At 42.9% G+C, this 27,173-nt stretch overlaps 1 protein-coding gene across 6 annotated transcripts in view; it reads left to right on the top strand.

The window, feature by feature from the left end:
- LOC122806846 (cyclin-dependent kinase 17-like) overlaps nucleotides 1-27,173 on the top strand; it is a 2,140,137-nt gene that overhangs the window by 1,659,043 nt on the left and 453,921 nt on the right. The gene's annotated exons all lie outside the window — the stretch shown is intronic.

The raw sequence follows: 27,173 nt of genomic DNA, 5'->3' as shown, positions 1-27,173 counted from the left end.
AGTCGGCCGCTTAGCAAAGCTCTGCATCTAGGAGAAGCTCGAGACCAACTACCTCCCACAATTCCCTCTGCCTTTACCTCAGATCTAGTTTGCAAACAAGACCAGATCCAGCAATAACAAAGGTTATGAGCATAAAAGGATACATAAGTATACATAAAGATCAGACACTAGCTCAAGCCAGTAGGAACAACAGAGAGACCACTAGTGGGAGACAAATAGACCAGACTTCTAAATCCGTACGTTCTTCCAGACCTGAGGGTGGGAGGGTGGGGATGTAAGAACAAAGGCGAGATGAAAACTCCACATGGAACGTTATGGTAAGGACATAACTTCTTTATGTGAGGGTGTTCAATCTCGCAGTTTGTTCTTACAAATGGGTAGCGTCCCTAGCTCCGTTACCCTGAGTCACTCACGGAAGAATGTTCCTGAGCACAGTGGAACCAAAAGATGCTCTATCCCTGTAAGTCCTGTCAACTTTATAATGAGTGATGAATGTATGCGGTTTAGACCAAGTGGCGGCTGCGCAAATAGTATCCAATGGCAGACGAGCCGCATGAGCCAGAGATGTGGAAACTGACCTAGTAGAATGTCCCTTTGGTTTGGTGGGCAAAATCTGATTTGAAGCAGAATAAACGAAGGTTATACAATCAGTTAGCCATTTAGAAAGTGTGCGCTTCGTCACTGCCATGCCCTTTTTGTTGTCCGCAAAGGCTGTAAAGAGTTGGTCCGCTTTCCTATGATCCTTAGTTCTATCCAGGTAGAATCTGAGTTGTCTGTGAACATCCAATTTGTGCAACATATATTCCAGCTTGTTGGAGTGTTTTTTGAAAAATGTAGGAAGCTCAATGGACTGATTAATGTTGTTGACCGAACAAACCTTAGGGAGGAAGGAAGGGTTGGTGCGTAATGATACCCTGTCCGGGTGAAAAATTAAATATGGCTGCTTGATGGAAAGTGCCTGAAGTTCTGATACTCGTCTGGCTGAAGTGATAGCTACTAGGAAAAGAGTCTTCCAGGACAAGAACTTTAAGGAACAGGAAGAAGCTGGTTCAAAGGGTGGTAAAATTAGTTGGGATAAGAGCAAATTTAGATTCCAAGGAGCTGTAGGTAACCTAACTGTTGGTCTGAGATGAAAGGACCCTTTCATGAAGGCTTTACAAAGCCTATGAGCCATAATGGGAGCTCTGTTTTTTCCTACGTGAAAGTTGGAAATAGCGGCCAACTGAACTTTTAAAGTGGCAGTAGAGGCTCCTTGGTGAAACAGCATGGACAGGAACTCCAAAATCTTGTTTAGAGGGGCTACTAAGGGATCCAAATGTTGTGTAGTCGCCCAGTAGACGAAACGTTTCCACTTACTGGTATAGATTTTAGTAGTGGAAGCCTTATGAGAGGTGACCAGAATGTCCTGAACCGCCGGAGAGAGAAGATCAGACCTGGCTAAGTAGGGAAGCGGAACAGCCAAGCTGCTAACTTGAGGGATAGGAGCGACGGGTGAGGAGCTCCTGATGAATGAGTCAGCAGGTCTGGCACTGGGTCCAGAATCCAGGGCTCCCGTATTTGGTGGGCTTGAAGAAAGGGGAACCAAATCTGTCGAGGCCAGAATGGGGCAATGAGAATTATAGTCCTCTCCTGGTCCTTGGCTTTCTGAAGAAATTTCGGGATCAGTGGTATTGGAGGGAAAGCATACAGGAGACCCGGGGGCCAATCGTGAATCAGAGCGTCCCTGGGGACATCCCCTGGAGGGGGTAAAAGGGCAAAGTAGCTTCTGCACTTGGTGTTCATTGGAGACGCAATCAGATCGCAGCAAGGCTGGCCCCATTTGCGGAAAATCCTTTCCGCCACTTTCTGATTGAGGGACCACTCGTGAGGTAACAGGATGGCTCTGCTCAACCTGTCCGCTATGACGTTGGATAACCCCGGGATGTGCGTTGCTATTAGAAAGCGACCCGTGGATTCTGCCCATTGCCAAATTCTCATGGCCTCTCTGCACAACTGGTAAGACTTGGTTCCTCCTTGTTTGTTTATGTACCATACTACGGGCATGTTGCCCGTCTGTACTGCAATGGTCCCTAGAGGTAGAAGGGGGGAGAAGTGTTGCAACGCTAGAAACACTGCCCTCATCTCTAGAACATTTATGTGCAGGTTGTACTCTAAGCTGGACCATTCGCCTTGGACTGTCTGTCCCTGAAAGATGCCCCCCCACCCTATCAGGGAAGCGTCCGTGGTCACTGTGGCTGTTGGTTTGGGTAACACAAACGGCCGGCCGCTGATGAAGTTGTGATTCTGTAACCACCAAGACAGGTGTGCTTTGCAGGTATTCGTTATGTGAATCTCGTGTGTCAGCGGTAACTGCTGGAACGACCACTGTGCGAACAGCAGCCATTGGAGAACTCTCATGTGTAGCCTCCCCATGGGAACTGCAATGAGGGAAGCTGACATGAGCCCTAAGATTTTCAGGACTAGATTGACTGGGGACTTTTTGGACAATAGCAGGAGAGGTACGTGATCTTGCAGGGAAGCTATTCTTGTGAGGGGTAGTTTTAGTAGCATAGAACGGGTATCTGGATCTGCGCCTATAAATGAAATATGCTGCGAGGGCTGTAATGCAGATTTTTCGAAATTTATCGAAATCCCTAGCTGAGCACAAAGGCTGATTGTGTAGTCCCTGGCCTGTATCAGTTGACGCTCGGTGGTGGCAGTAAGGTGCCAGTCGTCCAGATATGGAAACACCCGGAATCCTAGGCGTCTCAAATGAGACGCTACCACTGCCATGCATTTGGTGAAAACCCTGGGGGCTGAGGTTAGACCAAAGGGTAGGGCCCGAAACTGAAAGTGGCTGGCTCCCAGCCGGAAGCGCAGGTGATCTCTGGACACTCTGGCCATTTTGATGTGGTAGTAGGCGTCCCTGAGATCTGTTGAGCACATCCAGTCATCCTTCTGTAAAAACGGAAGGATCGATTGAAGTGTGACCATCCGGAACTTTTCTTTCTTCACAAATGTATTGAGATTGCTTAGGTCCAGAATTGGCCTCCGTCCCCTGTCTTTTTTGGAACTAAAAAGAACCTTGAGTAAGTTCCGGATCCTCTTTGGTCTGCCGGGACTGGTTGGATGACTCTTTTTTTCTAGCAGCTTTGAGATTTCTATCACTGCAGGTTTTCGCAGATGGGGTGGTACATCTGGGAACAGTCTTTGTGGTAATGGGGGAAATACAAAGGGGATTTTGTAACCTCTGGTGATCATGCTTTTTACCCACTAGTCTGAAGTAAGGCTTTGCCAGGCCTGAGGGTATAAAGCTAAGCGACCCCCGACTGCCTCCAGAGCAGGACAGTCGGGCCTCCTCTCAGGAGTGCTGGAAAGGCTTCCCAGGGATAGTAACCCTGTCACCTTGGTTCTGCGGACCCCCTCTGCTGCCAGAGCGGCGTCTTCCATTTCTGCCCCCTCCTCTGCCTCTGGGGGGGGCATCACCCTGTGTGCCTGGGAAAGAACCCTGGGGTTTACGAAACCACATCTTTCCACCTCGTTGCCCTTTGGGGTACGGTTTGGATTGGGTGGAAAAACGGACTCCGACAGCAGACAGAGTCTTTCCTTCTTGTTCACACCGGGTTAGGGTCTCCTTTACTTTGGGGCCAAAAAGAGTGGCACCATCAAAGGGGGCGTTAGTAAAGGAAGACTTGAAGGCTTCCGCAAAGGAGCACAGCCGCATCCAGGATTGTCTACGAAGAGCAATCGCTGAGGCTGCAGCCCTACTCGACCCTCGCCAGATATCTGAGATGAGCCTCATGGACGAGTTCACTATGGATGTAAGGGTGTTGAGTTGTGCTGTAACTTTGTCTGAGACAGCAGCATCTGTATTACCCTGGAGGGTATCTCCCAACTCTTTGACTAGATCCCTCTGTAATCGTGTAAAGTGTGTCAAGTAGTTCAGCGATCGCATAGAGAAAGTCGCTGAACTGAAAATGCGCTTCCCATATCTGTCCATGGTCCTAGAGTCTCTGTTAGGGGGATGGACAGACGAGGAAGATTCGGACATCTCCTTTTTAGTGGCTGTGGCCACAACCATAGCGTCCAGTGGAACTCCCTTAGTAAGGTATGACTTGTCCTGAGGGGCAGTTATGTATTTGTTAGGTTTCCTGGGAACTGGCTCCACTGTGTCAGGAGTCTCCCACGCCCTTCGAGCAATTAACTCCATTAACTCATCGAAGGGCAGAGTGACCCAGGAGGAGGAAGGGCAAACACCAAATGCCTTCAGCAGGACAGACTCATCCTCAGAAGGGGGTAGGGCCTGCCAATCACCTCTCTGCTTCAGGATCTCCAGGATGTCAGCAAAGGAGACATCCTCTGAGGGTGATTTTGGAGACCCTTCTGACTCATCTAAGTCAGTGTCCAATGTTAAAGATTCTTGTGGAGAATCTAAGTGCCTCCTCTTGCACAACTTTTTCCTCGGAACGTCATCGGGAGGGGCTTCTGATGAGGCCTCCGAGGAAGAAGGGGCTCCCTCTGGGAGTTGCTGAGACACTGGTGCTCTACGCTTGTGGGTAGTCGTGGGTGCAGAAGTAGACAACGGACCTTTATGGGAGAGAGAAGTTGTTTCTGATGACGTGGTTGTCTGAGAAGACAATACCTTCCTCATGAGGTCAAAGGCCCCAGGACCCCGAGCCGAGGAGTCCTCCAGTTCCAAAGAACGCGGAAGTGTCTCCGATGTGGAGGCCAAGGGCATCGACCCCGAGGACGGAGCCGAAGTGATCCGTGCCGAGGCACCGAGGGGGAGAGTCGGCACCGAAAGATCGGTTCGACTCTCGGTCCCGGAGCCAAGGAGGGATCGTCGGTTCCGCGAGTCCACCAACGGCTCCGATGGAGTTGAGGTCAACAGTGCTGACCGAGGAAGGGACGGTTCCGGCACCAAGGGCTCCACAATCATCAGATCAATATCTCTTGGCTCCGAAAGCTGTGTAGGCCTCGGAGGAGGAACAGATGGAGATAAGGGAAGGCCTTCGAGTCTCGACACCAATTGGGAGGAGACTGAAATGAGTTTGGACTGGGCCGTGTTCTCCATTAACTTCTGCACCACACGATCTATGTCGGTGTCGGAGAGGGGCCTGGAAGAACGGGTCGAAGAAACAGAGGACGGCACCGACCTCAATAAGGCAGGAGGTGGAAGCTCCGACACCGGTTCCAAGACTCGAGGCTCGGTCACAGTAAGAAGCTCGACACTCGGCCCCGAAGCCTGTGGAACCGGTGAATGAACTTTAAACGAAAAGCTCGGAGCCGATGACATGGGCTCCGATGTCTTCAATCCCTTCGAGGACTTAGAAGCCTGGTCCGACTTGTCAAGTTCCTTTTGGAAGAAAGGCTTCAAAAGACCCCTATCCATAAGCTTCCTGCGTCTATCTGTCATGACCCTTCCACTAAAAGAATGACAAATAGAACAGTCTTCTTGTAGATGGAGAGGGCCAAGACAGTAGACACAGGAGCTATGGTTGTCAGTGACAGACATCTTTTGCCCACACTGACACCTCTTAAATCCCGACTTAGCTTTTTCAGACATATCCTGTTGAAAAAACAAACAATTATACCAAATAACAGTTTGAAAATGGTTGGACTCAAGTCCACAAACACAGCAATACTATAGCAAAAATCAATATCAACCCTAAACCTAGAACTAGGAGGGGTAGGCCCTAAGGAAACTAAGTATATATATATATATATATATATATATATATATATATATATATATAAATTATATATATATATATATTAGAGTAGCCAAGGATGAATCAGACACACACACACACTAAATATAAGTTTCCCAAAAAAAATTAGAAGAAATATAAGTAGAAATAGCTTATCTTCCCAAAGTTGGTCAGAGCTCTCGAAATCGATGCGATCGGTTGCAGCGGCAAACTAGATCTGAGGTAAAGGCAGAGGGAATTGTGGGAGGTAGGTTGGTCTCAAGCTTCTCCTAGATGCAGAGCTTTGCTAAGCGGATCCTCGGCTCCGACACCCATTTGTAAGAACAAACGTCGAGATTGAACACTCTCACATAATCTTGTTTATAAAGTGATTCACGCTTTTTTTCATAGTGAGTACCATCCCTAAGAACAGAGTTTGACCATCTACTGGCAGTTGAAATAAAAAGAAAATACTTCCCTAGTAGGTTAATGTCCAGGCCCTCCCCAGGCAGTGTTCACTTTTAATTAGGGATTTATGCTTACATGACAGTGCATATTTCCTACAAACATACAGAAAACCTTCAGTCCCCACTCCCTTCCCAGTTCAGTAGTTCCACATGTTTCTCCCTGTTGTTTCCATTTGGTACAGTCCTCCTCTTTGCTTTCCTGGAATGCGTATGTATCTTACCTGTTCAGTATTTTTGTTTAATAAGGAAGTAATTCCGTGAAACAACCTAACTCTAACCAGAAATCTGTAGGAAGCTTTATTGTGAGCTACATTTGCTTGAATGCTGGGATTTGACTATACCTAGCCCACAACATCTTACTGATGTTCAGGTCGTGTGTTTTGCTTTTCTCAAAAAGTATTAGAATTCTAATAACACAGCAACACTTGGGTTATACAGAAATCTTGACAAAATGCATTTTCTTCCATAGCAGCACTTCTGTTATACAGAAATCTTTTCTTAATAATTTCTGTATTCATTATAGGCCATATTTAACACAGTGGACTAGAAATTAATTGCGGAGTAGTGTACCTTTTAGAGTCGAAGTTCACTGACCTGTGGCATCTCTTACATAATCTGTAGCACATGTGCTTTCAGCTCCAGTGCATTCAACATGCATCAATTTCCAGGCAGCTACAGATGTGTAATTTTTCTGCACTGTGGTTTGTGTCTTTTGGGTATTTCCAACCACTCGGCTGAAACTTTTTTTTTTTTTTTTTATTCTAGCAAATTCAGTTATATCTTGCTAGCATTCTTAATATTTTATAACAAGCTTGATATTGTACGTAAACATTGTTTAAGCTGGCATCTCTGCACATACTTGTATGGCATGTTTGCAACCTTCAGGATATCTGACTGTATCATGCCTGCAGAAATTTATCAAATAATGTTCTATTTTGTTGAACTGAGGTTTTCCTGCTTGCATCGCTATCCAAGTTACTGTACACAGCCCTTGATTTGCATAAATCTGACTGTACTGTCTTGTAGTTTACATTGCCTTCACATCTTGTCTAGTAATGTAGCCTTTTTGTTAATTCAGGAAATTGCAGGTTAATGTTCTGCAGACTGGGTTTTAATTAATGATTTTTATTCAAGTGAAAGTTCTTGTTTTGCCACTGATACATGCTGTTATGGCCTTGCTTAGTTAAAGCATACCTCTCAACTGTCCAGATTTTCTCAATGCCAATATTGTTGTCTCCTACTTTTGATCTGTGTCTCATAAAATGTAGTATTTTCTGGCAAATCATGGAGGACTGAAATCACTAAATACTAACAAACATTTGGCTTTCCAACTTCATATCCTTCAGAAAATTGATGCTAATGTAAAATATGCTGTTCTAGAAACTTTCTGTGTTTGTAAGTGCAATATTTAAAATCTGTCCCCGATTTTGTGCCTTTGTCCCCAGTTTTGTGGCTCTGTACAGATTTATTGTGCTTAGAGGTTGAGAGGGCTGAGATAAAGCATAAATAAGTATCCTGTATCCATTCACAGACTGCATACTCTCCTGTTTGTGAATTTTGTCACTTTTTTATTAGGCTTTCTCCTCAGTATTTCGATTCTTTTTATAACTTGCTGAAGCTTTTTGTGATTTGGTTTGCACTTTGCATTTTATTGTTGATATTCTGCAGGATTGTGTGCGCATCAGTATGACAACATGCAGTTCCCTTTGACTTTCTTTTGTAAGCACACTGTGTTGGGACCCCTTTTTGCAGGTAAGAAATGTTCTTACATGGTATCTTTCTAAACGTTCTACCTTGCCCAGGAACATACTTACTCATCTCTCTCTTTCTTTCCATGGCAGTCCTGTTACAGTTCTTAGTTACCACCTTCCCCATGTATGACATCTTTTTTCATGCTGTTGGTTGTGGCAGGGTGCAAGCACTCCTCTTGTAATTAGTTAAGTCTAGAGGGTTTCTCCTTTAATTTCTGCCGTTTCACACTATTTTCAATATTCAAGATGCAGGGCATAGACCTCTTTGCATGCTATTCCGTTTGAGTTTAGCTTAGGCACATGCTGTGTCCAGTGAAACATCTTTGTTATAAGAGTGTACAGTCAAAAGTTTGCATTGTGGGTGGTGGTTTGCTGTGAAGAGTTTCCATATCCTTCCCCAGGTTGATAAAGGTGATCATCACCTCAGCCCAGCCTATCCCTTCCTTTTGACCCTTCAGATGTGCAATCACTAATTGAATCCTGGTTCTGGTAATTTTTTCAGGAATAAAAACTTTTATGCCAGTGAGCTGGCTTCATATAACGTTTGATCTGAATTTGAGGGATCAATCTGCAGTTGATAGAACATTTTGTTGCTTCATTTTAGTACCCTTTCAAGCTACTCTTCTAAAAATCTCCAGATGTTTTTATGTGTTTCACTGTTGCTGTAGTATTCTTTGCATATGGGAATTGGCCACAGACAGACCACCCACTGGCTTTGACTTTCAGTTCCCTGCTTACACAAGGATGCAAGCCAGTGTCTTTCCCACACAGAGATGCACACTGCACACTGTGTATATTTCAGCAAGTTCTCTGTTCTTGCCACAAACATAATTACACTTCAGCAATTGCTTGTTTGTGGTCTTAAGGGACAAGAGCGTCTGTTGTGTCCTACTAAGGAAAGTTTGTCTTTTTGTTTTCTATACTACTTCCATGATTTTGTTATCAGTGAAGTTTGGGAACGTTGCATTACTCAGAGTATGCCTTGTGTATGCTGGTGGAGTCATTGAATGTGGGTGTCAAAAATCCTGTTTGAAGGTCATCATTCTAGATGACATTTGTGTAAGTAGTCTTATCTTTGGCAGAAGCCAAGTTTGTGTGAGTTTTACCAGAAAAGCCTAAAGAAACAGGGAAGCCATACCCATAGCATGGTTGATGCAGAATAAATTAGACACCATGTTATAAGCATATGAGGAGTTTTCTTCTTCCAAGCAAAGCCTTTCCTGTAAGAAAGGAAAAAAAGAGCATATCATGAGGAGGAGGGAGAGAAAATCTTCCTGTGATGACTGGAAGGAAGGGTCCACATTGTTAATTTGTTTTAGTCCCTGGTAGTTGTCTGCAACTCTGAAAGCCTCTGTACAACCTCTTTGATGGTGGACGTGCAGATATCTGCTAGCACTTCCTTCCAGGCTGAGTGCTAGGAAAAATATATTCTGCTTATGCCTTTTATTAGAGTGACAGACCACCAACAGCAACCCTCAATGCTTTTTCAAGAAAAAGGTGCCTATACCTCTGTTGATAACTTTTTTTAAAGAATGTGGGTGATGGGCAGGAGGAACATAGAAGCTCAATATCAGAAAGAGCCACAGTATCTGTAGTGCCTTTGTCACCATTGCTAATGTTTATAGGGGGATAAAGGTGGACCCATCGAAATGTATTTGTGGATTTCACAAAAACCTTTTTTCCAAACTCTTCTCAGATTAACAAAAAAAAAAAATCACTCATCAGTCTACTTAAACGTTCAAAAAACAAACGCATAAACAGAAAATGTATGAAAAATATCATAGCGAAATGCTGCTAACATAAAAAATATTTGTATAAAAACACAATAAAAGCAGAAAATATATGCATAAATAAATGAGGAGTATGTGCATATAAATATATGTATATATATATATATATATGTATGTAAGCAGACAACCTATAACTACTATGAAAAGATGTCTATAACATATATATATGTATATATATTTTGTAATATATTGTATATATATAGTATTATCTATATATATATATATATATATATATATATATATATATATATATATCTAACAGCCAAGACAAAGAGAGTATATAGAAAGGGGGGGTTAGCAAATGTAACTAAGTCTTCTGTCCCTTTAAAAGGGTTTGAGCAACAAAGCTTCATTCAAACTCATACCCTTGTCACCTTGTAGCAAAACAATCCATTTTTGCTCAGTCTTAAGTGTGTTCCTATTATTCCTCAACCTTATGGTGCTTGGCAAGATCTCTGTGGTGAAAAAGACGAATGTATGAATTGTACCTTCTTCAACAATATGTTTGGCAACAGCACTTCTGGTGTCTCCAGTGTTGCTGTAATATATATGTTCCCTAATCCCCTATCTGTAATATATGTTTTATTTATTATATTTGAAATCTGTTATATAAGTTATGGTTGGACCATGCTAAAAATGTATTTATGTTGCTAGTGTTAGGTTACTTTAAATCACTTGGTTTCCACTAATTACTTAATTGGAGGGAAAAAGGTTGCTAGCAGTGATTGGTTTAACAGTGTTTAAAATGTTTAGGCTTGTGATAGAATTTTATGTCTGATGAAGCGTAGCAATACTATGTGAAAGTGCTTACATGTTTTTTTTTTTAACTAAATAAACCGAGAAAAGCCGAAAGAAGAAGAAGAAAGAAATCGTTTGGTTTTATGCCGTGCGTATCCTTTGCCTACTTGGATTTCTTGCATGTGCATTTTTAGGTTCATAGGTTTATATATTAGTACTAGGCTAATTGCTGTTGTGGGCCATTTTAAGCCTAGCCAGTTAACCCATGTGAGAATTAAACCCTGCACCTTGTGTCTATAAGGTAACCATCTTAACCATTATAACAACCTCCCTCCTAATTGAAAGTTTTGATACGCATCCAATAACTTTGGATGCTCAAATAATAAGTAAAATCAAGATCATGCTCAAATAATAAGTAAAATAAAAAAGAAGGGTAATGAAATAAAAATGAGACATTGGCACTTTCCCACCTGTCTGTTGAAAATTGAGGAATTCAAGTAATGGGTAGCAGAAATTATTTGGGAATTATTAGAGAAGATAGAAATTTCATCTGAAAATGTAGCTAGAGAGTGGGATAAAAGTGGCTTTTAAAAAATAGGGAGAAATAAAAGAGAGAGATGGCTAAGAAGTAACAAGAATTATTTAGAGGGATTGACAAAGGTTAAAGTATTGCAGAATAGGGGAAATCTCACAGAACAGGAAGAGGAGCAGTTGCAGAATGCCAAACAGATAATTACCTAGATTACCTAGAATAATATGCATGAGTTTAGATAGACTGCTGTTAAGCAACTGTATTTTGATAAATCCAGAGCACAAAAAACTTTTGGCACAACAACTCGGGTAACAAAGTAGAAATGGGTTGTCGCCAAGCTTAGGGAGCCTATAACACGGAAGATGACAAGAGATCCTGTAGCAGTACTAGAAATGTTTTAGAAATGTTTCGGAAATTTTATGAAAATCTGTATAAAGCAGAGAAATGTGGAAATCACATGAGTGAGTAAATAAAATTAGTTGGCATAAACTGTGCAATAAAAACAAGAACCTCCTAATAGTCACCTAGAAACACCATTGGACTACTCATGTCACACAGCAACTGAAGGCTTACCACTCCACTTCCCATGCTGTAGCAGTAGATGAAAAATAAGTCTATATGTACACATGGGAAAATTTCCTCAGGAACAAACACAATGTTAATACATGCTCCAATTAGTATGTTGTGGCAGTGATTTCACCTAAGGTTATATCCTCACATTTAATACGCTGCCAGCCAAAAAAGTCAGTCAGGCCATACAAATACCAATGAGTGGTAAAGGTGCACAACAGCAGTCTTTAGGACATGACACCAACCCAAAAACTGTCAGCAGTACCAGTAATTAATAAATTCAGAACATATAGCTTTGGTGACTAAAGTGGCTAGACAGCAGTTACCTCCTCATATCTGAGACAGATTTCTAAACTTAACCACTGTGCATGCTGCAGTAAGGAAGATGGAGATATACAGTAGTTTGCAGGGAGTGACTCTGCAAGCATGTCTTCCCACTATCACCAACAAAAAAGTATATACTATTTCCCTTGCATGATGTCATGTTGAAGGCATGCTTGAAAAGGTGAACAAGTTACCACAGAGTTGTAGTTCCTGCTTTTATGATAAAAGATTGTCAAGATAAGGAAAAAACATAATGCGTTTGCAATTCAGGTAACGATCCACAAAGAAAACCGGTAGTATAAAAACAAAATATGGATATCGTTTGAACTAGTTCATATTTGGGTAGATAGTTTATAGCTATAACCTTTTGTTTTCTCTTCATTAATTTTGTATCCCAAAAAACAAAAAAAAAAAAAACAGAACTACGTTGGTGATGTACAACACTAAGATGTCCTTTTCTGGTTCCATTAGGTACAAAATGTCACCATCTGCAAATAAAGCCAACTTTTCTTGAACACCATAACAATTATATCCTTGAATTTCTGAGTCCCTTATTTTCTTTGCCAATGGTTCTAAACGTAATGCAGATACAAATGGGGAAGGAGGACACCCCTGCCTGATTCCTCTGCTTAGACACAACTTATCAAAAAAGAACCCTCACACATTGATTTTTGACTTCAGTCAGTATAGCCTTCTAATTAATTGTATTATTGTGTCAGGAAATGCAAATGCCTCCATTGCCCTACTCATAAATCCCAACATCCTTTGCTGATTGCTTTCTCTGCATGAAGACACACCAACATCAGTGGTAGTTTCTTTCATTTTTCCATCAGTCTAGATCATAATTGTTCTCTTAATGTTGTCAAATGTTTGCCTCCCCTCCACTAAACCAGATTGTCCATATAATTCAGTTTTGGCATCAGCTTTGCCATTCTTTTAGCCATTATAGACATAAACATTTTAAAATCATGTTTTAAAATTGAAATGGTCTTATATGAAGCTAGATTTGATGGGTCTTTACCATATTTAGGTATTACAGCCACTACAGCTTTTTTCCAAGATGCTGGTGTCTCCCCTCCTTTTGAAGTACTGCTAAACAAAACCTTATAGATCGTTATCATTTTCTTTCCAAGCTTCCACCAGAATGCAATCTATTCCTGGAGACTTTCCTGCAGATTGGTTATACATCACCATTTTTATCTCATCTCCTTCTATCTTAACTGATAGCCATTGTGCCTCCTCTACCTCTAACCCTGGCATATTTAAGTCTCCTATAAATAAATCATTTTGTGCATTTATTTAACTTCCCCACTTCTGTGCTTTGATTTTCATAAAATTTCTGAAATATCTGTAATACATCTACAGGATCTCAGATTATTTTTGTTGTTATAGACTGCCTAAGTTTGGCAGCACCACTTTCTACTTTCTGTTGCCTGAATTACACCAAAAGATTTTGTGGTCTGGAGTTTTTATCAAAAGAAAACAGTTGCTTAACAACAATATTTCTAAACTCATTCATATTATTCAGGTACTCCCTTATTTTCTCTTTAGCACTCTGCAGTTGTGCCACTTCTTGCTCTGTGAGATTCCCTTTATTCTGTAATATTTAACCTTTCTCAGCCCTTAAATTATTCTTGTTACTTCATAACCAGATTTTTTTTCTTTTATTTCTACCGTATTTTTAAACTCCACTTTAATTTTATCTCCTCCTTTAGCTATAACGTCTGGAGTACTTTCTGTCTTAATGAATAACTTAGACAATTTCCATTACTCATTCCTTAAGTTTCCCTCTCTTTAACAGGTAGGTTGGGAAGTGCCAGTGTCTCATATTTACTTTGTTACCCTGCATTTTTGTCTTGGCAATTATTGATGTATAATCTGAAGTAGCTATTGGATGTTTCAAATTTCTCAAATGCACACATTCATATGAAATACAATTCCTATCTAGTTTAGCCCAGTTAGTGTGCCTTGGGGAATAATATGTATATTCTCTGAGTTCTTACTACTGAATTTGTGTCTTTCATACCAAATATTTTCATATATTTGTTCAGAAATCTATTTGCTATAGTCCTTCTAGACCCCCCAGATAATCCTCATTGTTGCAAATCAAATTTCAGTCCCCATCTAGAAGTAATATTTCCTACTAAAAGCTGATTATTTCTATCAACATATTTTGTAAGCTCCATAACAACTATTTTAGGTGGAGTATAAATACATGCCAGTATAATCCTTACCCCTTGCCAGTAGCCCCTTTTTATCACAAATCTGCCATTATCATCTTCTTTTTCCTCTACTGTTACTATTGGATCTCTTGCAATTAATAGTACTCCTTTTTTCCTTTGTCAGTGATACTCTGCTGAGTATTCATCCTGAAATTCTTTATTTATCAAATTCACATGCTCGGTTCTTTTCAAATTTGTCCTCCTGTAGCTTTGCTATTTGCACTTTGCATTTCTTAAATAAAGTTAAAATAGTAATTCATTTTTAGCTGTACCTGTGAGACCATTCACATTCCAACATAATATGGAAAGTGTCTTCATTATAGTAAGAAATCATTATTCCCATCTGTTTGTATATATATTGCAGTTTTTTAAAAAGTCTGTTTCTAGCATTTGTGATTCATGCACCTGCTAATATTTGTAATATTTGGCAGGTTATGCTTTTTACAGTTTTTTTCTTATACCTTTTGAGGTTATGCCACATTTTACAAGACTTAGTCTTTTAATAAAAACCCTCCCCCCCAGAACTCCCCCATACCCTATTATCTTAGTACAAACTCACGTAATTTTATACATCTTCAAGTAATGAAGTTTAACTTACTGAACAGGAAGATTTATCACAGACAGCTGCTAAGGCAGACCTTAATTAACATGGAACTGAGGTTATCCATGCTAAGACACCTGTGCTTCTACTTACACTAATTGCTGTCTGTTTTTTATCTTATTCCCCCTCCTGTATGTGAAAACTTTCATGCTTTCAGAAAGCGTTAACTTTTAGCCGTGAAGAAACCAATTTTCTGGCTTTTATTGCAATCTTATCAGTTTGTCTCAATGGAAACGTAAGAGAAAAAAAAGTAGCCCTCTGTTGCAACCTAAAAGGTGAGTTGAAACATTTATTGCTAAAGGAAAACTTTTCATTATATTTGATGTTCTCATGTTTACTTGTTTCACTTAAAATTTGTTATTGGATTAAACCAAAGGTCTTAATCAAGACATTCATCTTTGCAATAATAAGAGAAAGCTTATCATCTCTACATATATTATGATCTGTACTTTTGCACCCCATCCCCCACCTTAACAACCCTAGATTACAGTTTAACTTAAACATGCTTTTGTTTAGCTTTTCTTCTGTTTCGTTCAGTGGTAATTCCTACATTTATTAATACCAAAGAAGAAGAAGATGATGAAGAAAAGACACCTGTTTGCTTTAGTAACTTTATTTACATACAAAAATAACTAAAATTACTTTACTGCAATACATGCAATTTATATTGTGACAAGCTTCATAGAAATACTGTTAAGTGAAATTGTTACTTAACAGTTAAATTTTCCCTCTTCCCCTCTCCTCAGTGTCATTCCAAATGTTAGTGACCTGGAGTTTGATGCATGCTTTTCATTCCTCACAAGTTTAACAAAGTCAATAAAAGTCCACTCCTTACACTTTCTTAGACAGCAGTATTTCACAAATGCAGTTGATGCTTTGCAGTCTCACATTTATTCACTAATTTAGTGTTGCTGGTCTTTGTGATTATCTCCATCTCCCAGCTACAGATTCTGGATCAATTCTAGTGTACTCCCATTTCTTCTGGTCAACTCCTGTGCTTTTCTCTGTCTCTCAAGCATTTTCCTTTGGATCAATGTAAAAGGTTTCACTGGCAAAGTCTTTGCTTTATTATCAGAAGAATGAAAAGCAGAGCCCCCATCTGATTGATGGCTCATTTTTGTTGTCCTTTGTAGCCTTTTCTGCATCAAAAAAATTATTTTGATCCTTCAAGGGGAAAAAAATTATGAAGCCGGCTGGATACAGCAGCTTGAATCTCACACCTGTCTCTTGACATTCCCTGATTACTGGAATAATTTTGTTTTTCCTTCTGCCTACCTCAGTTACAGTGAATATTCATTTTCTGCAAAGACTCTGTCTCCAGTTTTTATTAGTTTGGCCTTTTGCCACAGTTTTGTCCAGATCAACTCTTTGTGTTAGTAGGTTTGCATATTTACTAATATAGGTCTTAGCTGCTTTCTCATAGCCATAGTTGGGGTATCCACAATAGTGTACACTTTCAGTTATGAGTTTCTGCTATGGAATACCAGACCAGTTGCTTATTTGTGCTTTTATAAATTTAATAGTCTGTTCCTTTTAGTTTCGCTGGTTTAGCAGAAAAAAACTGAGATTTTCCTATGTGCTCTGTCCATTCTATCATTTTAAACTTCTCTTCTTGCTCATTCTCATATAGCCTTTTCTTCATTTCATCCTCTGATTTTTGCATTTTTATCAAGTCATCCGATTATCGGTTAAAACCTCTTCCATTTTTTGCAGCTTTTTGTTGTTTGAGTTTCAGTGTTTTGTGTATTTTAATCAGCTCTGAGCACACTTGACTTATGGCTTCCAGTAATCCAGGGGAAAATGTCTTGCACCAAAACTAGGACTTGAACTGTTCTTTGCTGAACAGCTGTAAGATTCTTCTCGGTCAGTGATTTTTCACCTTTTTCTAGTTGATTCTTTTTCAGGCTGTCTTAGTTTTTTCTTTGCTGGCATCCAGGCAGTGTGCTTACAAGCCAGAAACTGACTTTGCAAAAAGTGACGGGGTTCTTGGTCCTTGTTTTTTTCTTTTTTCCCACTGGGAAATGAAGTTAAGCTGTTGATCAGTGTGCACCCATCATGGAAAGCCGCAATTATCAGTGTTTTTGAGCCAAAAGTTAGAAGATATTCATTTTTCTGACTATGTTGAGAATATGGCAGCATTTATTCTTAAAATAGACTGTGGAGATTCTCCTTGTTTGACAAATAGGTCAGAGTTCTCCTCTGCTTGATGTAGCAGGGCAAGAGAGTTGGCAAATAATCTGTTCCCCCTTGTGACAAGGAAGATTTCCTGTAAACCTTACCTTATTTTCCATCTCCATGCCTCATCTCAGAATTTGGAGAAGAAAATCTAGCAACCATTCTGGTCAGCACCTGTTGGCAAGTAGTGATGTGATTTCAGACTCTCTGGTCCCTGGAGATGCATGAAACCACTCTGCCTCTCTCTGGAAGAGCTAATACCCCCCTCATATTTGAGGGGGGCAGCTAGCTCCACCTGAAGACTTTGCAATTGCTACAAACCCTTTGATCCCACTGGGTCTCTTGTCTTGGGTGGCATAATTTTTTTGAGGTTGCCAAAAAGTCTTCTGCCTCATAGGTATTCTCTGTAATGAAAGATTTTAATTTGGGTGGCATGGTAATTCCACCTCTAAGGAAGGTGAAAAACCCAGATTTGTGTTTAAAATGGGAAGCAATTTCAAAGACCTAATAGAAGAGATGGAAGGTTAATTCAAGTGCCCCAAAGGCATAGAGAGTGACTCACAAATGTGATAGATATAATCCATGTTCCTCTATAAAAGGAGGTTGTGAGATGGTCATTTATGCAATTGCCCCTTTTAATGTAACTGGTTACATTAACTGTGAAATCAAAGGTGTAGTTTATCTTGCTACATGCAAAGATTGTCTCAAGTTTTATATTGGTGAATAACTTTAACATTTTATATTCTCTGCATGTTTATATTTGTATATGTTTACTGCCCACAATTTAAGAATATGTTACAGTGATTAAATGCTTGTTATATTTAGTGGTCACAATATATTGTGTTGCTTTTATGCGCAATCCTTAAAGAAGGTCCTGGCACTTTAAATATTACTAGTCTAGGTTTGAATTGATGCAGTAGATCTTATGTTTAAACCAAGGTTGTAAAATGCTGGCTTGGAGAATGTGCAGCTATCCTGAAGAAGTCCTGTTTTATATAGAGGACGAAAACACTTCGGTGTTTTTTTTTTTTAATTAAGTGCTGAGCACAGCAGTGTTTTGCTCCTGTGTCTGTTTTACATGAGAGTTGTGTGTTAGTCTCCTGGAAAATTTATTTGGCTGCCTGTGTTTGGAGGTGAAATGAAATGCATATGTGGTTCCTGGTTTAACATGTACTATGCCTGGTCATTTCCTGATACTTCTGCCTTGTCCAGAGTACTTGTATAATGTGAGTCTGTTATCTTCTCTCAAAGTGAATGTCTTCAGTTATTTTTGTCCCTCTTGACCTTGAGAATTGTAGCCCAGCATTATCCGATCAGTTTCTTAGGGAGCTCAGTACTTCCACAAACTTTTTTGACAGCACTCTTATAAATGTGATTTGAACTCTGTGATCAGTAGGTACTGTCGCTAGTTTTAATGTCCTAATTTGATGTTGTTGAAGTCTGTTTCTCTGCACATATTTATATGGTGCTTTTGCCTCTGCTCACAGGATTTCAGACCTGCTGCTATCCATGCATATAGAGAATGTTATCTGATGTTTTACACAGCCCATATGTCTTACAAAGAGTTCACATTTTCTCATGAAAATAATATCAGAATTGCCATTGAACCAGTCTGCTCTTCTCTCAATTTTCTTTGCTGGAACAGAAGCTACTAAGGGAAGCAGAGTTCTTCACATCGTATACATGTGCACCACTAGACCCGATTTTTGAAAAAGATGCAGGACTTGAAGGAGAACTGAGCAGCTTTTCATCTTGCTTCCTCTGAGGAAAGGAAGTATGGCAGTTGCCAAGATAAACTTTACTAAATGAAATATCAACTGCATTATCTATATTTTTCCATCAAGCAGTGCAGCATTCATTAAAAAAAGAGATGAAAGTCCATTCCAGTAGGGACATTTTTTTTAGTGCTTGCATTAAAAAATGTCTCTTAAAGTGGTTAGCTCTGTTAGTGAATGGGATAAATATCTGACAATGACGCAGACAAATCATGTTTGATTAGTGGCATGGACACCTCATGGAGCTGATGTGAGGAGGATGGGAGTGCCTGTACTTTGGTATGGGAGATGGAGTAGGGCCATCTTACACTGTAATCTCTCGGAGTGGTGATGATGCCTGGGGCAGTCCTGGCGTGTGCTTCTGGCTCACCAATCCCTGAACGTGGTAGCTTTGCTGAGAAAATACACAGAAGCATACACATGTGTGATGAGCCATAATGGCCACCACAGTAATGTGGTTTGTATGTTCCACACTCAAATGGAGGGGTTAGGAATTAAAAGAACACCCTTGTTGCCAGGATGCTGGTTAGGACACAAGCAGCCCCTTTGGCTTCCATGGTGACCACCCTGCAGGAGTTAGTGAAAGCTTAATGAAGGGCAGGCAGAGGGACAGAACGTATACCAAACAAGTATCTATAACAGGTCCTGCTGCTAGTTGATGATTAACTCACACCTTCACCAAATATAATTGTCACACTTATAACTGTAGAGGCCAGGCCATTGGGCGCTCAGCCTTCTGAACTGCATTTTCTTTGTTGTCCCTCTGACTCCTGCCCTGTTGGTTACTAATTTCCAGATATAGCAGGTGAGCTCTTGGGTTTTACTGCTTGTATCCCATTTGCTCATAGCTGAGGGCTCCTTGTGTATTCAAGGAAAGTGGAACCCATACATGTGTTTTCTAAATGTGCTACCTTCAAGATGAGGTGACAACAGAGACTAGTATATGTAGAGGGAGGGTGGACTGGAGCCCCTAGACTAAAGGAGTTCAGGAGGATGCATCCCCCTGCATGACTGAGCTTCCTGAACATGTTTTTGGCAGCAAACATATGAAACTCCAGCATATTTCTTCAAGTTTGTTACAGGTCAGTGTTCTTATAGGTTCATAGGTACTTCTATTAATCTGTGAGGATCTTTACCTTTGCATTACAATCCTGTGATAGTTTTTATCCCTTAACCATATCAGTTATTCCACAAGAGACCCTCATTTGTGGGTCCAAAGTACCATTGTGCTATCTTAACAAAAGAAGTTGCATCTCTGTGATGAAGAATTGTATTTCCCTCTTCATCTCCTGCTTCATTTTCCTTTGGCCTCCCTGACATCAACCTCTCTTTTCATTCTTTCCTACTGACCTAGTTTCTCCATTCTGAATCTTATCTCTTAAATCTCCCACCTTTCACTTCTCCCAATAATTCTAGTTTCTTCTGTCTGAACTTATCCCCAAAGTCTAACGTCTTTCCTTTCCTATAAATAAAGAAGTTATGTACTCACCATAACGTTCCATCTGAGTAGATACTTCATTTGCCTGCAACCTGTGGGAGTCAGATCCGACCTCGGATCCGAACCGGCAGCTTTCCAAGCTTCAAGATCCGAGCTCCTAGCTCCTCCCCCCTACCCATAATCCCTTACTACCAACCACATTACCTCAGATCAGTTATTTTGCCCTATAGGCTAAAGACGGAGAAGAAATTCTCCAAAGGACAATACCTTACCGAGGTTCGGGGGATGGCAGGGGGGGGGTCGGTTGCAGACAAATGAAGTATCTATTCAGATGGAGCGTTATGGTGAGTACATAACTTCTTTATCTGAAGTAGTTACTTCATTTGATCTGCAACCTGTGGGACAGAGTCCCCAGCTTACCTAAAGGCCCTGGGTGGTCCCTACGGAAGGATATTCTGAAGCACTGCGGAGCCAAAGGAAGCCCTACTTCTGGAGATCATGTCCAGCTTGTAATGAGAAATGAACGTATGGGAAGAAGACCAGGTAGCTGCTGAACAAATATCGTCTACTAGAACTCTAGACCAAAAAGCTGTTGAGGTAGCCACGGATCTAGTAGAATGCGCCCGAACGGCAACCGGAGCTGGCTTCCCAGTTGAAATGTATGGTTGTCTAATACATTGAGAGATCCAATTTGCCACTGTCACCTTAGAAATTGGTTTGCCCATGGCTGACTTAGCATAAGAAACAAACAACTGGTCTGACTTGCGAAAATCTTTAGTCCTATGCAAGTAAAAACATAGTTGTCTGTGCACATCCAATTTGTGCAATATGTATTTACCTTTGTTTTGGAAACTCGGGAAGAAAACAGGGAGGTTAATAGACTGATTAATGTTAGTCTCTGTGGCTACCTTAGGTAGAAAAGAAGGATTAGTCCTGAGGGCCACCCTATCTTTGTGAAAAATAAGGTATGGATACTTAACGCACAAGGCTTGCAACTCTGATACCCACTTGGCTGAGGTAATAGCAACCAAGAAGGCAGTTTTCCAAGATAAGAATTTTAAAGGCACTGAGGCCGCCAGTTCGAAAGGTGGTCTTGTTAATGCTTGTAAGACCAAGGTAAGATCCCATGGAGGAATAGCCGGCTTAATGGGAGGCTTTAAGAGAAACACGCCTTTTAAGAAGGCTTTGCATATCTTTGCTGACGCCAAAGAATTTACGCCATCCCCCACATGATAATGAGAGATGGCTGCAAGTTGGACTTTAATGGTGGACGCACTAGCTCCCTGCCTAAAGAGGAGGGATAGGAAGTCCAGGATAGTGGGAATAGGACCCGTAAAGGGATCTAAGTCCTTATCCTTTGCCCAGATGGAAAAGCGTTTCCATTTACTGTTGTAGAGCTTTCTGGTGGATGGCTTATGAGCTGCCACCAGAATGGCCTTAACCGGGGACGAGATACCGGGAGTCCTTGCCATTAACGGAACTGGATCAACCAGGCCGTGAGCCTGAGGTTGACCAGGTTTGGAGTGTGGCATCTCGTCGGATGCGAGATTAGGTCTGGTCTGGGATCGAGAATCCATGGGGGGGGGGCCACACTGTGAGACTGCAGAAAGGGGAACCAGACTTGTCGAGGCCAGAATGGGGCAATGAGAATCACTCTGCTCCCCAACCGACAGGCTTTCTGGATGAATTTCGTCATCAGAGGAAGAGGAGGATACGCATAAAGGAGACCGGGCGGCCAAGCATGAACCAGAGTATCCCTGGGGAATTCCCCTCTGGGGGGAACTATCGCGAAGTAATCACTGCATTTTGAGTTTAGGGGAGAGGCAAAAAGGTCGCAGCGAGGTTGACCCCATTTGAGGAATATTTGCTTCGCGACAGAGGGATTCAGAGACCACTCATAAGGGCTGAGAAATACCCAACTTAAGTTGTCCGCTAATATGTTGGACCGCCCCGGAATGTGTGTTGCTATCAGAAAGCGGTTGGTGGAAATAGCCCATTCCCACACTCTCATGGCTTCTCGACACAGGGGGTAAGACCTGGTCCCTCCCTGTTTGTTTATATACCAGACAACGGACATGTTGTCCGTCTGGATTGCAATAGTCCCCAGAGGTAGAAGGTGATGGAGAGCTTGCAACGCCAACAGCACTGCCCTCATCTCTAGGACGTTGATATGCAATGCAGTCTCTAGAGAAGTCCACGTGCCTTGGACGGACTTGCCTGCGTAATGCCCGCCCCACCTGAGGCAGGAAGCGTCCGTGGTCAACGTGGCTTTGACTGGGGGAATCACAAAGGGTCTCCCTTCTTTGAGTTCCTGGGCCTGTAACCACCAAAGTAGGAAGTCCCTGCATGCCCTGCTCAGAGGAATCGGCGTGTCCAAGGGATGGACCGATAGTGACCATTGGACCTGGAGAGTCCATTGTAACACTCGCATTCGCAAACGGGCATGGAGAGAAAGGCCGATTGCTGCCAACATAGACCCTAACGCCCTCAGGACTAATTCTGCTGGAGGAGCGGGGCTCCGAAGAATGTCCAAGACTTGGCGAGACAAACTGTTCAGCCTGACCGATGTCAGAACCACTCTGGAGATTCGAGTATCCAACCTGGCCCCTATGAATTCTAGGGCTTGAGTGGGGCACAGGCAGGATTTCTTTAGATTCACTGAAATGCCCAAATGACCAAACAGAGATAGGGCGTAATCTCTCGCCGTAACCAGTAGATGCTTGTTGGGGGCGGTGAGGAGCCAGTCGTCCAGGTAAGGGAACACCTGAATGCCCTGGAGTCTCAGGTGGGCTGCAACCACTGCCATGACTTTGGTAAACACTCTGGGGCTGAGGTTAGGCCAAATGGAAGAACCCTGAACTGATAATGACTGGCTCCTAGCCGGAAGCGGAGGAACCTCCTGGATCGTCTGTCCATTAGTATATGGTAGTACGCATCTTTGAGGTCCAATGAGCACATCCAGTCGTTCTCCTGCAGAAGGGGGAGAATAGATTGGAGGGTGACCATCTGGAACTTTTCCTTGGGTATGAACAGGTTCAGGGACGAAAGGTCTAGAATGGGTCTGAGGTCCCCCGTTTTCTTTGGCACCAAGAAGAACCTGGAGTAATAACCCAATCCGGACTGATCTGGGGGGACGGGTTGGATGGCTCTTTTTCTTAGCAACTCCGAAATTTCTTGAGTTGCAGACTCCCTTTGATGGGGTGGAACATCGGGGAGATGTTTGGGTTTGGGGGGGGGTGCGAGAACGGTATCGTGTAACCCCTGGATATTATCCGGAGCACCCATCGATCGTTTGTAATGGACTCCCAATTTGACAGGTGCTCCGATAATCGCCCCCCGACTGCCTCCAGAGAGGGACAGTCGGGCAAGCCTTCAGGGCTGTTGCGCGGGTCCCTCCGAGAAAGGTTCTCTAGACCCGAAGTTACGCGGGCCCCCTCTGCCTCTGGGCCGGCGTCCACCTTGTCCTCCTCTGCCTGTAGAGGACGAGTTGTCCGCAGCAGGACGGGAATGCTAAGATTTATGGAACCACAGCTTCTTTTGCCCCCTTTGATTCCTGGAGAAGGATCTTTGGGGGTTAGAGAAGCGGACTCCGGCGGCCGACAGCGTCTTCCCATCTTTTTCGCTTTGGACTAGCGTGTCGCGAACTGATGAGCCAAATAAGGCTGAACCATCGTAAGGGGCATTCGCGAAGGACGCCTTGAAGGGATCCGTGAAGTCGCAAAGGCGGAGCCAGGAGTGCCGTCGCAAGACTACTCCCGCTCCGCTAGCTCTAGCGGCTCCTTCCGTGGCATGGGAAAGAAACCGCATAGATGTATTTGATATGGACTTTAGAGTGGCCATTCGAGTCTCAAAAACCTTTTTGTCTGGGACCGACATGGACTCCGGAGGGGCTGCAGGGTATTCTTTAATTAAGTCACGCTGTAGCCTGATAGTGTGTGCCATGTAGTTCAGCGACCTTAAGGCAAAGGTCGCTGAAGCAAACATCCGCTTCCCAATACGGTCCAAAGCCCGGGACTCCTTGTCCGATAGATGGACCGAAGAACTTTCTTGGGCAAGTTCTTTCTTAGTGGCCGCCACCACCAACATAGCATCAACCGGCGCGCCTTTGGACCAAGAAGGTCTATCAGAGGGAGGGCTGAGGACCTTATCGGGGCATCTAGGGATAGGCTCCACGGTGTCGGGCTCCTTCCAAGCCCTGGTGGTAATTAGGTCCAAAGGGGTCGGCTGGGGGGGGGACACCCAGGAGGTAGATGGGCCTGCCTCAAAGGCCTCCAGAAATACAGACTCGTCCAGGGAGGGCTTTTGGGCAGACCACCCCCCTCTTATACGCAACATTTCCATGATGTCTCCAAATGAGCCATCTTCAGGGGGTGATCTTGGGGAACCCTCCGTATCATCCAAATCCGTATCCGTGGTAATGGACTCGGGGGAGTCCAGGTGCCTCTTTTTGCACTGGTGCTTCCGAGGCACCTCTTCGGCGGGGCTGTCCGAAGAGGGCTGTCCGAAGAGGGCTCGTCCACCGGGTGGTGTTCCTCCCTAGGAACTAACTGGAGGCTTTGGGCAGGCTGTCCAGATGGACGGATGATCGAAGACAGACCCCGATACAGTGGGGGCACGGGTGGATCCGAAGGCCCGGTCGGGGACCTGGATGACCTCGACAGTACCCTCTCCACCACCTCAAAAGCCGAGGGAGATTCACTGTCACCAGCCTGAGAAAGCAAACTCCTCGGCTCCGAGGATAGGATCGGGGTCGGAGCCGAAGCAATCGGACCTGAGGTAGTGGTGTGCTCCGCTCCAATCGGCGCCAAAGACACAACCAGCCCCTCGGATCCGATGCTCAACCCTCGGCCCCGAGAGCTTGGATCCGACAAGCTCGAGGGTATAGTCTGCGTCGAAGACACTATCCCTGTCGGCGCCGACGTATCCCCGGATCCGAAAGGGCCTGGATCCGACAACTCCGAGACCCGATAATGGGTCGGAGAAGGAGCGATCGGGGCAAAAATGGGGGCTGCTCTCCCTCCCAAGGGGGGGGAGGCAAGAGCATCCCCATCTGCATCTGGGTCTGTAAAAATCTTCGCATCATCCGATCCATGTCCGCTTCGGAGATGCTTCTAGTAGACCACGAGGAGGTAGTCGAGGCAGGCCGGGAGGGCCGCCTCGAAGACCTCGAGGGAGACCTATCCTCCTCCTCCGGCTCTGGAGAAAAGGAAGGTGAACGGAGCCGAGAGGACAAGGATCCGGAGACCCTCTCAGGGGACTTCAGAATCTTTTCAGGCGGAGCCGAGGGATGAGACTCGGCCCGCCTCTTTGAAGTATGGCCCTCTCTCTCTCTCTGTTTCTTCTTCTCCATGTGGGAAGAAGAACCAGACTCCACAGAGCTAGTACCCGATAAGGGAGGTTGAGTCCCGGGTACAGCTAAGGGAGTAGCCGGCGCCGAAGCTACAGGAGTAGCTTGAACCCGGCTGGGAGAGGAAGAAGAAGCCGATTCCTGAGGGAGTTTTCCCGCCAGGATCAGCTTGTTCTTCCTGTCCCTAAGTGCCCGAGGGTTGAAGGCCGCACAAATTTGGCAGGCCTCCGACAAATATGCTGCCCCCAGACATAAAACGCACCGAGTGTGGCCATCAGCTGGGGAAAGCTTGTGGCCACACTCAGTACATTTTGAAAATATAGCCTTAGACTCAGCCATAAATTCTCTCACACACACACACACACACCCAAACACTGGGGGGGGAGAGACAAATTTAAACTAAGGAAAAAGAGTTTTTTTTTTTTTTTTTAAAAAGTGGGTTTTGAAGGATTCAACACTAAAACAACACACACAATTTAAAGTAGAACTAGCTATAGAAAAAGGAACAATCTCACCAGGCCAGGAGCTCTTCACTAAGAAGCAACTGTCTTTAGCCGCGGCAAAAAACGATCTGAGGAAATGTGGTTGGTAGTAAGGGATTATGGGTAGGGGGAGGAGCTAGGAGCTCGGATCTTGAAGCTTGGAAAGCTGCCGGTTCGGATCCAAGGTCGGATCTGACTCCCACAGGTTGCAGATCAAATGAAGTAACTACTTCAGATATTATATTAACTGATCACTAAAGTGCACTGCATACTCACATGTCTTTATCTCTGTTACAGTTTATTTATTTAACATTTGTTTACTGGGAAAGTCCGATTTGGAACAAGCCACTCCAGACGCGCATGTCTTTGTAACGTGGGAGGAAACTGGAGCACCTAGAGGAAACCCACACAAATGCAGGGAGGACATGCAGATTCCGCACGGAAGGCAGCCCAGCTGAGAATTGAACCAGAGAACCTCTTGCTGTTTTGTGACAGCACTACCTGCTACGCCACTGCGCCGTCCATAAGTGTGTTAGTAGTTAAGTACTAGTTACTAGTAGTAGTACTAGTTAGTAGTCAGTTAATAATTAATATCTCTACTTTTACCTTTTAGATTAGTGACCATGTCCCTACATATCATCTCATAAGTAAATGTTACTATAAAGATTCTTTCATGGACAACATGATCACTCTGCCATGAACTACTTGTCTACGTATGTGTACAATTATATATATATATATATATATATATATATATATAAAAGCATGTTCTAAATTGTACTTTGTAGCATTTTTCAAACCCCTTCAAACGACTCGATTATAATGGTGAATTTATATTGATCTATACCAATTTTCTTATTCTGTCTGTAATTATTTTATATGTAAATTGTATGTATCTGGAGCTTTTATTCTCAGGCCTCTGCTGAAAATGGGAACTTCAAACCCAATCGGATTTTCCTAGTAAGCAAATATCAGTAAAATAAAATTTGCTGTTAGATGCAAATATCCCTTACTAGTTTTGTATAAAACACAAAAATAAGTGTTAAATCTGGAACAAAAATACTCTAAACCACCTCAGTTACTGTATCCCATCTTTGAATGCAGCCTATTTATTCCCTTCATTTCAGAGATATACCATCTCTTCTTTGTAACATGTGAACCAGCTTATTTTTGGCCCCAAATAGATTTTCATTGTAGTCATACTAAGCAAAAAAGTACATGGAGGCGAAGAGCATATTTCAGTAATGTGTATGTTAAGACTTGTCTGGGGTGCTGAAAAAGATTACTTATAG

The sequence above is a fragment of the Protopterus annectens genome, chromosome 7.part0 (assembly GCF_019279795.1).
Source record: "Protopterus annectens isolate FY-2018-M chromosome 7.part0, PAN1.0, whole genome shotgun sequence".
Classification (NCBI taxonomy): domain Eukaryota; kingdom Metazoa; phylum Chordata; order Ceratodontiformes; family Protopteridae; genus Protopterus; species Protopterus annectens.
This window is presented reverse-complemented; position numbering and strand designations above follow the sequence as displayed.